This window comes from Macrobrachium nipponense, chromosome 45 (assembly GCF_015104395.2).
Source record: "Macrobrachium nipponense isolate FS-2020 chromosome 45, ASM1510439v2, whole genome shotgun sequence".
NCBI lineage: Eukaryota > Metazoa > Arthropoda > Malacostraca > Decapoda > Palaemonidae > Macrobrachium > Macrobrachium nipponense.
In genome coordinates this window covers 12,590,491-12,600,942 of record NC_061105.1, presented here as the reverse complement: position 1 = coordinate 12,600,942, position 10,452 = coordinate 12,590,491, and the positions used below count along the sequence as shown (strand labels likewise).

The 10,452-nt window shown below is 37.3% G+C and overlaps 1 long non-coding RNA gene across 1 annotated transcript; it reads left to right on the top strand.

The window, feature by feature from the left end:
* Positions 1-2,157: 2,157 nt before the first annotated feature.
* On the top strand, positions 2,158-6,634 carry LOC135214100 (uncharacterized). The gene is made up of 3 exons (XR_010314267.1): positions 2,158-2,199; positions 3,213-3,345; positions 4,545-6,634. It is a non-coding gene; the product is annotated as an uncharacterized LOC135214100 (long non-coding RNA).
* Positions 6,635-10,452: the final 3,818 nt, after the last annotated feature.

Below are 10,452 nucleotides of genomic sequence, written 5' to 3'. Positions count from 1 at the left end.
TTCATTGCTTTATCCCGTTTGATTCCTTATAGTGACCATATACAGCAGATGGCCTATAAATGAAGAAAACATGAGTGGCAGCAAATCACGTGATTATATATAGAATTTTTTCCCCCAAGAAAACTGCTATTTTCCAAAGAAGAAACTGAAGTTGAAATTTGTGAAACTCAGAACGACAATGAATTGGTAGATTCATATGATTCACATGATTACATATTAAAAGTCTTTTTTCCTGAAGATTACTCATCTTCAGACGAAGCTGATGATGAAAAATAAGTGAAAATGAGCAAGACAATAGTGTTATATTATGTGACACGCAGCCTCAAAATGTTAATAATGATGACGAGGAACAGTGCATGATTATATCGTCAGATAGTGGTGAACACATCAATGCAGACAATAGTGTTATAATATGTGACACACAGCCTCAAAATGTTAATAATGATGCCGAGGAACAGTGCATAATTATATGGTCAAATATTGACGAACACATCGATTCAGATATTACACATATCAGTGACAGTCTCGGATGAAACATTGTTCACAATTAGAAATTTAAATAATTTAGTTTACCGAGCGAGGTGAGAATTTCGTTTTCTTTGTTTTCGTATAGAAGGCCAAAAGTAAACAAGCATCGCTTGAAAAACGTAACTAAGCGCTTGCGGAAACTTTACGCGGATACATTTACAACGGCAACACTGATTGCATCTCATTCTGTAAGTAGCAGGTTGCCTGTTGAACCAGCCAACCATCGTTCAACGAGGTAACTGACCAGGATTCATCGCTAGATACGGTCCTTATTCTTTTCCTACTCGTACACTGAATATCTTTGCATAATATTTACACATTCCCTTCTAGCCCAATGCATCGAACAGCAGTGACATGACGTGACATGACGCCTAAACTAATGGCAGAAGAAACTTGGCCTATAACCAGGGCGAGCATATGTGGTCTATCTATGGGTGAATCTTAATGCGTGATTTGAGAGATTTAAAGTCAAAACCATTATGGTTTTGGGACGAATTCCAATGGGATAATAAATGTAACAGATTATTAAGAGAGTTTCTGGTTAGATAAAGTGTAGTACGTGCAAGTTAGGGCGTAATATATGATTGCATAATGCCAACGATTAAAATTATAGAATGTTGCTTGTTAATGGAAGTCGCATGCGGCAAATATCATGACTGAATGCCAATGAGACTATTGAAAAACTGAGGGGTAATGGATACGCCCATTTGGTGGATAGCTGGGACATGAATAAGTTACAAGGCCATCAAAATCTTATCCAGAAGTTAAAAGGTTATTAGTAGACACCTCTGTGGTTAAGTGGCGATGGATGCAGGTGAGTTAATAATGGAACATGTTAAATTCATTTGGCATTCGCCAGGTATGAACGCCATTGTGGCATATTGCAGTTGCTGAAAATAGACGTATTAGTCCCGTGGGATCATAATGAAGTTATGGATGTAATCGGTAAAATCAACAGCGGATTGGAATTGGTGCCAGTACTAAACAACGTATGGTGAAACCAAAGTAGACGACTGCTCGAAGATATAGTTTATTTATTTATTGATATAGTTTGTCGACCACACAATATAGAAATAGGTGTATGTATATAATGCTTTGATCACCGATGGGCTTATAGTACTAAACACGGCGTCCCAAGGAGCTTCCGCCATGTTTAGTACTATAGTAGATTTACATCAGCCGTGCATTTGATGTCTAGGCCAGTCCCCTACGGCGCTCCTGATTGGCTGTTGATAAGCCATTCATAAGGCTGGAAACTTTCAGTCTCTCTCGAGAGTTCACATGGGTAAGATCTATATTCCACCTCTCTTGAGGGATATACGTCTTTCAAAAGAGAGTTTCCAGCCCTGTGACTGGCTTATCAAGAGCCAATCAGGAGCGTCGTAAGGGACTGGCATAGATATCAAATGCACGGTTGATGTGAATCTACTATAGTTTCTCGAAGTAGGTGACGCGTAAATAACAAGCCACAGAAGCACCAATTGATGTTGATACATCATCAATAGACTCCATATGAAAACAATGTTTTAACTGATTGAATAAGTGAATGGTGATCCTCGTTAAATTTCATTTCAACAAAATGAGACGGAAAAAAGTTCATTATTTCATTAGGACACCCCGTGGCTAAATAGCACAATTTGAAAGTGTCCGTAACCCTCGACGAATTTAAAGGTAGGATGTTTTTCTGAAATAATTGAGAAAATGTATTTATCTTTATTGTTGGCGATTAGTGATGGGAAAAATAAGCTGAACTCTTGAAAATGTTATAAGTAAAATTACCTTAGCATACTACGGCTTCTCAAGTTTGTTTTGCCTAGCAATTTTCATAGATATTTTTAGTTTTAGAACTGCGTAAATTTTCCGGTATTTTGTTTTAGAACTACGTACAGTTTCCGATATTTCATTAATTTTCGGATGTTAGTTTTAAAACTACGTACATTTCCCGATATTTTCAGTCTTGAAATGTTTCTGGAAATTAATCATATTCATTTGGCCAGTATGGTTTTGATTTAATATTTAAAATTTAATAAGACCGGAAAGTAATTCAACCATTTTAGAAGCTTGGCTTGGTTTTATTTCAAGTGTTAGTGGTCCCTTTTATCCGAGTAGTTTTTTAGGGTGTTTTCCAGTATGTTATAGGTTCAGAAATCTAAGATCGTTTTAAGCTTTACGTAATATGAATTTCAAAGTATTCGAATATTTTCTGTACAAAAAGTATTGGCGTTTGTATAGTATCAGTTCCGCAATGAACTGTTTAAAATGGAAGATATCCTAATCCATGTTAGGTAGTCGCAGTGTTTTTGTAGTGTTAATATTATCAATGGTGATATTTTAAAATCGCAAGTAGATTCATGTTTGCCTTGTATGATCAATGACGTCGTGTTTTGTTTATTGCTTTGAGCCTTTCGTTTATAGTTTTTTAATGTAATATTTTAATCATTAGAAACTGATTTGCTGCAGAAGTATTTCAGTGTTATCAGAGCTCTGAAGGTTTTTGAAACTGGAGACCGTAAATTTCCGGAAGAATGTACAGTGAAAATGTTAATTGCTGATTAACTACGAAAACTCCTTTGAAAAGAGTTCAGTGAAAACACCTGTCTAGCCTGAAGAATTCCTTGGACAGTATTTCAACCTCCTATGTGGTTTTGACTCTTACACATCTAATGGTAAAATTTCTTCTCCAGATTGGTATCCTGCGCATTGAGAGGAGCTGATGACAGATGCGATCAGAGGTTCCAAGTACGATGCAAAAACCTTTAATTGGAGTGAAAACATTGAACCAAAGGCTCTTATCCATGTTCCATTAGATTTTACACGGTAAGCAATAGGATGCTCGTCATTCAAAGGATGCTTTCATCTTTGAAAATTAGAGTAGAAAGTTTTTTTTGAGTTAGGCGAGGGAATAAAAGTATACAGTAGTGTAGTAGTTTAAAATGACTTAATGTATTTTTGCAAACGACTATTGATGAATTGCAACACAAGCAGCTTTGAAGTTCGTCTTCAATCTTTTTTTTTTATCTATCTTTATCCACAAGTTTTGCCGTTTAAGCTGTAATTATACAACTATTTATAATCAGAGGATTTAACATAACTACATGACTTAATCCACAGTTACACAATTTGATTCGATAGAAAAATAGCCCAATCCATTACGAAATATTTCTCATAGTAACCTCCACGATCCTCGGGCATTCCACGTAGGTGTTAGAGTGGGTAAATGTCCAGGAGAAGGCCGCACCCGTTTTTCAAGCATTAACGACGAAAAACTGCAAAAAAACGACCAGATTGGTGTTGCACATCGCATAGATACATGAGGAAATGAGTAAAAAAGAAACTGACTTACTCTTACACGCAAAATGTAAGCATAAACCTACTACTACAATTATGGGGGACCCCAGTGGGAAGCGGGGTTTTTGGGCTGGGGGAGAAGGAGAAAAGTTATTTGCATGGCACTACCGAACCTAGCATAACCACCTAACCTAACCTAGGGCCCCGTACCCCTACCTAGGCCTAGCGACCCACCCTTAAGGCCACAGTAATTTTCGGGGCACTACCGAAAACCTAGCATAACCACCTAACCTAACCTAGGGCCCCGTACCCCTACCTAGGCCTAGCGACCCACCCTTAAGGCCACAGTAATTTTCGGGGCACTACCGAACCTAACAACCGCCTAACCTAATCTAGGTCCCCGTACCCCTACCTAGACCTCGTATACCACTATTTACATAACATTCTACACATTTAGTAAAAATACATTAACTATAGTTAACTTACTACACGTGAATTTTGCTGAATTTAAGACCTGGTTATAAAATTGTGAAATTTGCTGAATTTGATATAAATTACATATCTTAATCACATATATTGTTACTCAACGAGTGAGTATTTTGTGTATGAATATTTTGGTATAATTTTCTCACCCTCTTAAAAATAACTAATGTAAATAGGGTTTATATGTTCATTTATGCATCAATATGTCTACTCTGCAGAATGTTTTTGTTTTTTTCTTTTTTCAGATAAATGTCAGGTTGATGGTGGACGAAGTTACTGGTAGCAGTATTTTTAAGAACGAGAGAATAAGCCATACAAAGAACGTGGAATAAGAAAAACTTGTTGCAAAGAGGAAGACAAAAAGCAGCAGTCATAAAACCAGACGAGTCTTCCAGTCTCCCCAGTGATCCTAGTACTAGCCAAACTTCAGAGTGTGAGGGAGGAAGCAGGTGCAGAATCAAGACCGCCAACAAAAGAGAAGAACCAGAATGGAAGATGTCTGTAGAATTAGACATGCATTAAGCAGAGAACAAGAGAGAAGAGGACAGCACTGCTAGACTCTCTAGCAAATGCTGTGCATACAGAGCAGAACAGGCATGCCGTATAGAAGACGACCAAACCACACGGAGCTCGCATTGAACAGGCAGCGAGAATGGGTAGTTAACATCCCACTTTGGATCGCCCCAACGCAAGCTCCCAGGGAACTACTTCAAAGTAGTAGTTCCAGAAGTAGAATCCTGCATAGAACCTACTTCCCGCTTACAGGGAACAAGAAGTGGGCAACAAGAGATCAACATACTTCCCAGAAAGAAGAAAAGCAAGCGAAGAACTCAACAAATATGAAGACACATATAGCAAGCGAATAAGGCAAGAAGCGAGGAAGAAGACAAGAAAAGTCTCTTTCAAACTACAGCACAGGAAGAATAGAGAAAAATCTAGGTACGGTAGAAAAAAAATTAACCCAGCAACCAAGTAATATTTCCTCTGTGGCCTATATTATATTTTTTTTTCGTTATAGCAATATAAACAATTACATCAGCTATAATTGAAAATCTCGTTACTTAAGAGCGTCTAATGGTAGGTTCGTTCTTCACACTGAGTTACCTATATCATCGTATCACGGCCTACGGGAGGAATTATTATGCAAGGATAGAAATAGTGTGAAGATAATCTGCCGGTAGACGACGTGAAGTACAGAATTTCTACTTTAGCTATATACAGCGAGTGTATATAGTAAGCATACTAGTATTTCTTCCTCCAAAGTTAACTGTCCCTTCAATCTCAAAATCCCTCCCTCACTTAACTGTCGTTATAGACCTTCAATCACCTGAAAAAAAAAAAAAGTTAAAATATGTGAAAAATAAGTACGGCAAGGTTGATAAGTGAGTTTACCATACTGAAGTAGCTAAAATCTAAAATTACTCATTGTTCATGAACGAGAATTTATGAGCATACTGAAGCAGCTAAAATCATGAATTACTCGTGTGAACAAGAATATCTTTTTCGACTTAACTCATATATCCTCACTCACAAAAAATGTTTAAACTTTAACTGCTGCAAGCTAAAACCACACTCATACGAACAAGCATATTACTTGTAAATTAACACGTCCTTCAAGGCTGAAAAGTAAATTTTCCATATTGAAGCAGCTGCAAGCTAAAATTACTCACGAACAGTGTGGCAAAATATTTTGAAGCATTTTAATACATATTTCTGATCTAATCAACGTCAGCTGAAACTACTACTACTTACTCATTCAAAAGAGCTTTCTTTAACGCTACGAAGGTCTCTCCTTGAAAACCTTCAAGGTTCAGTAATTGTGACACCGCCTAACCTGAAATAAAAAAATAACCATAGCATGTGGTTTTGGACAGGTTAGCGAATGCGTTAACTGTTGTGACACTTATAATGTCCTAAACTGCTAGTTAGTTCATGATTAGTATACCACGTACAGTGGATTAACAGTAATTAACATACTCTCAACACTATCTGAAGCAATAAAACTGACAAATGATATACATAGAAGTTGAAAATCAGTTTTATCTGTGTTAGATTCTGCACGACACTACTAATGCATCACGGCCAACTTAAGTTCATATCGTGGAAAACCTGACCGTATATGCCTCACATTCCTACAATGATCTGTTCCTAAACCAATTAGGAAGGATTTGATTCAGTTTTGACAGTTGCCGTGGTCACTGACGGGGAAGTGGGGGTATGATTAGCAAATAGGTGAAAGGTCTGTTTCTTCTAAAGCTCCACAAAGCGTCTTTGGGGGCCAGTTGAGCAGCTTGTAGGCTACAGTCAAGAGCTGCTGAAACCTCTTGGAAATGCCACAGCACTCAGCTTGTCTGAGTAGTTTTAGAATTACATCTCTAATCCAACATATTTCTCAAACGTCAAACATTTTAAAGACCTAATTAGAAGCGTGAGAAAAGTAAAAGCTTATTATTTAAAGCTGTACAAATATTAAGCTTTTCAAGAGTCTCGCTACTACAAATGTTTGATACCCAACTAAAATTTTTCATCAAATGCCAAATATATGTACTGAAAGAGACGCTGAAATAGGGAGTTACACAAACCTCTGGAGTTACCTCTAGGTTTTATTACTCATACCTTCCTAGCTTCTCAAAGTACATGAATAAACAATACTTAATGATAACCGTCTGCTGTTGCTGCTGCTGCAACGTTAACCATCGGCTTGGGGTAAATGCACGAACTTCTTAACCACAACGCTTTTTCTCTGAAGTCTTCATCATTCCTCATACACACTCCAGTAGCTAAATTGCAGTCTAGATATTTGTATGTTACCATAGACGTTCTCGATATTGTCTGCCTGCAAAAGGTGCGTTCACACGGTCGAACAATGCCCGACGAACAAACATTGTTGCCATATCAAAGGCGAAGCAGGATGACGTCAAAAGCGTTGAAACGAGGGAAGTAGATCTGGCAACAAACTGTGGTACCAGTTGGAGTTGTATATCACTGTTCTTACTCTGCTCACAAGGCAAACTCTGGTAAGCAATTGGTAACAATGTTTGTCCGTCGGACGTTGTTCGACCGTATGAACGCACCCTTTGGATAGTCAGCCGAAATTATCTTTGATAAATGGAACTACCCTGCCCAAGTTCCTGTTTAGCCAAACTTTCTACAAAGTATTGGTAGGATTTGGCCGAGTTTCCCATTACAAAAACTGCAGACCATTAATAGCCAAGTACTAATCTCTTATTTACCTTAATGCTATAATTACAGATATGATTCGCATAATTTATAATTAGTTGATGATTATGACTCGTTTCCCAGTGCTGGAACTTCGAAAACAAAGCGTGTCATTTGTATTTATCATGACAATATCATCCTCCGTGATTGTAAACCAATATGTTTATATGTCGGATGTTTAGTCCGGCTGAGAAAACAACTGTCATTTAATATAACAATGCTGCCCTGAGCGGACTCGTTGGAATCTAGCTCCTATGAAACAAAACTTAAAAGGAAAATTGCCGACCATAAGGAAAAGTGCCGAACTTATGGTCAGACGAGAAAATTTTTTTTAAAAAAATTACAATATGTATCACTAATGGCCAGTGTATGCAATGAAAATATACAATATAATTCTGAAGTACAATGAAAAGTCAGCTACAAGAAAGTAGCACGTCAGTAGACTGAAGCTGAATAGATTGAAGCTGAGCGGGAAGTTTGCAAACAAATGGTACCCCACGCAGAAATGAGGCAGAAAAATTGAAATGACAAAAAACATACAAAAAAACAATTTGGAGCGCCTCAGTGGCATGGTTGGTATGGTGCTGGCGTCCCACCTCGGTGATCGCGAGTTCGATTCTCGAGCATTCCATTGAGGAGTGAGAGATGTGTATTTCTGGTGATAGTTCACTCTCGACGTGGTTCGAAGTCGCGTAAAGCCGTTGGTCCCGTTGCTGAATAACCACTGGTTCCATGCAACGTAAAAACACCATACAAACAAAAAAACAATTTGGAAGTGAGTTAATTAAAATTCAATCGGTACTTACAGAAAAATTGAATGGGGCTCAGTTCAAGAATATCTCACTGGGTTAGTTCACCAGAGAACTCCAAAGAATTGTGAAAAAATGGAAACAAAGTAAATGGATAATCATTTGAAAGAAACTCCATGCTGAGAGAATGAAGATGAGAGATCTCTAAAATCCCGAAACTTAGCTAGAGATGCTGAACAGAAGGTAAACTGTAATTTGAAATATTCGAGCTTAACTAGCGAATTCACCAGTTTACAGGTACTGCGGTTTTAAACGAAAAGTTGCGCGTAAAAAAATCACCCAATCAAAGAATAAAGCAAATGAATAATTATGTCCCTGAAGATATTAGTATGAAAGTGAGGAAGATGAAAAAATACATTAGAGCAATAATCAGTCATTAATGATTTAGAAAGATTTAAAATTTATTTGAAAATTATAGCTACACTGAAAACTACAACCAGAGGGTTAAAACATCACATGAAATACCAACCATGTATAAAACAATCGACATGGTGAGCTTTGTTTTATCTAGTAAATGCAGGAATGTGACTGACTGGTACTACATAATACAACGCTTCATATGCCAGAATTCTGGACAAATGGAGAAATTTGCTGAGCTGAAGTGAAGTTTGGAAAAGGTCACGTTAAAAAGTATTTGATTCAGATCAACTTCAGCCAAGTTCTCCATGAAGTCATTCCAGAATAAAAAAAAAAATACAGCTGACCTTTGAGAACAGTCAAGAAAAGAACTGCCTTTAGAACTATGACCAGGAGCCCGTGCTGCCTTTACCAGCTCCGTCAAAAAGAACAGCTCTAGTCTCGGTGGTGGTGCCAAGTGCCTTCCCTACCCACTGGACCACCTGCCTCCTTGGACTTGCTAACCGCTGGACCACCTCCAAAATGTTTTGGGTACAGGTTTTTTTTTTGTTTTTTTTTTTTTTTTTTAAAGACTCAAAACGTCAAAACCTCATTTTTTTTTGGACAAATTTGTTATTACATGGCAGATAATACACTGAAGAATAAGACCGATCGGTAAATAGGTTTTGAGGATTTTTTTTTAAATAAGTGATCTGGTGTGGACATTTTAATCGAGACTAAATTAGTATAATTTTCTGAGTGACCTAGCTTAAACGCTGCCATAAAAATGAAGGACGGACAATTTAACATTCTGGATAATTACTGACCTCGTTTCAAATCCGGTCAGTATAAGGGTGTTATTAATTGTCAGTTTAAAATCTGACAAAACAAGGAAATATGAACATTTTATCCTACTGGATAATAGCTCAAGAATTTCGTTAAATTTTTAAATACCGTACGCCACAACAGTCGAATATTCTATATATATAATGCCCATTTGATTAGCAATTCTAACAGACTTCGTTTAAAAGCTGCCGTTAGAAGGAAGAAAAGATATTTATCCTACTGTAAAACAGTTTTAGAATATATTGTTACACTACAGTATGGTCGATATTGCAACTAAGTGCATCGTTACCTTAATACTAGACCCACGTACATAACTCCATGGTTACGGTATAAAACATAAGTGCCTCAGTGGCATGGTTTGCATGGTGTTGGCGTCCCACCTCGGTGGTCGCGAGTTCGATTCTCGGCCATTCCTTTGAGGAGAGAGAGAGGTGTATTTTTGGTGATTAAAAGTTCACTCTCGACGTGGTTCGGAAGTCACGTAAAGCCGTTGGTCCCGTTGCTTGAATAACCACTTGTTCCATGCAACGTAAAAACACCATACATACTGTATAAAACATTAAAACAAGACACTAAATATTTGTAACAGTAAGTTAGAAATAGATTTTAGGGAGTTTCTCTTTAGGGATGTATAGCATTTATGAATAAAGCTATAATAAATATCGAGATCTAGTATTAAAAGTTAATTAATAAATTTTTTCTATGTCTCAAAACATTAAGAATTTAAAACAAGCTGTTACAATGGATATAGAATAACCTGAAATCATCGATAGGACGGAAAAGCTAACTACTACAAAAATCGAATAATTACGAACGCACTTTCGGTCTATCCTTTCGATGCTCATTTCAGCTAAAAATATTCAGGATAAACAATCATCGACATGCTCTTTGCTTGTTCATCCGGTGCGACAGTAAATTGCCCAATTTAAACTGGAAATTAAGT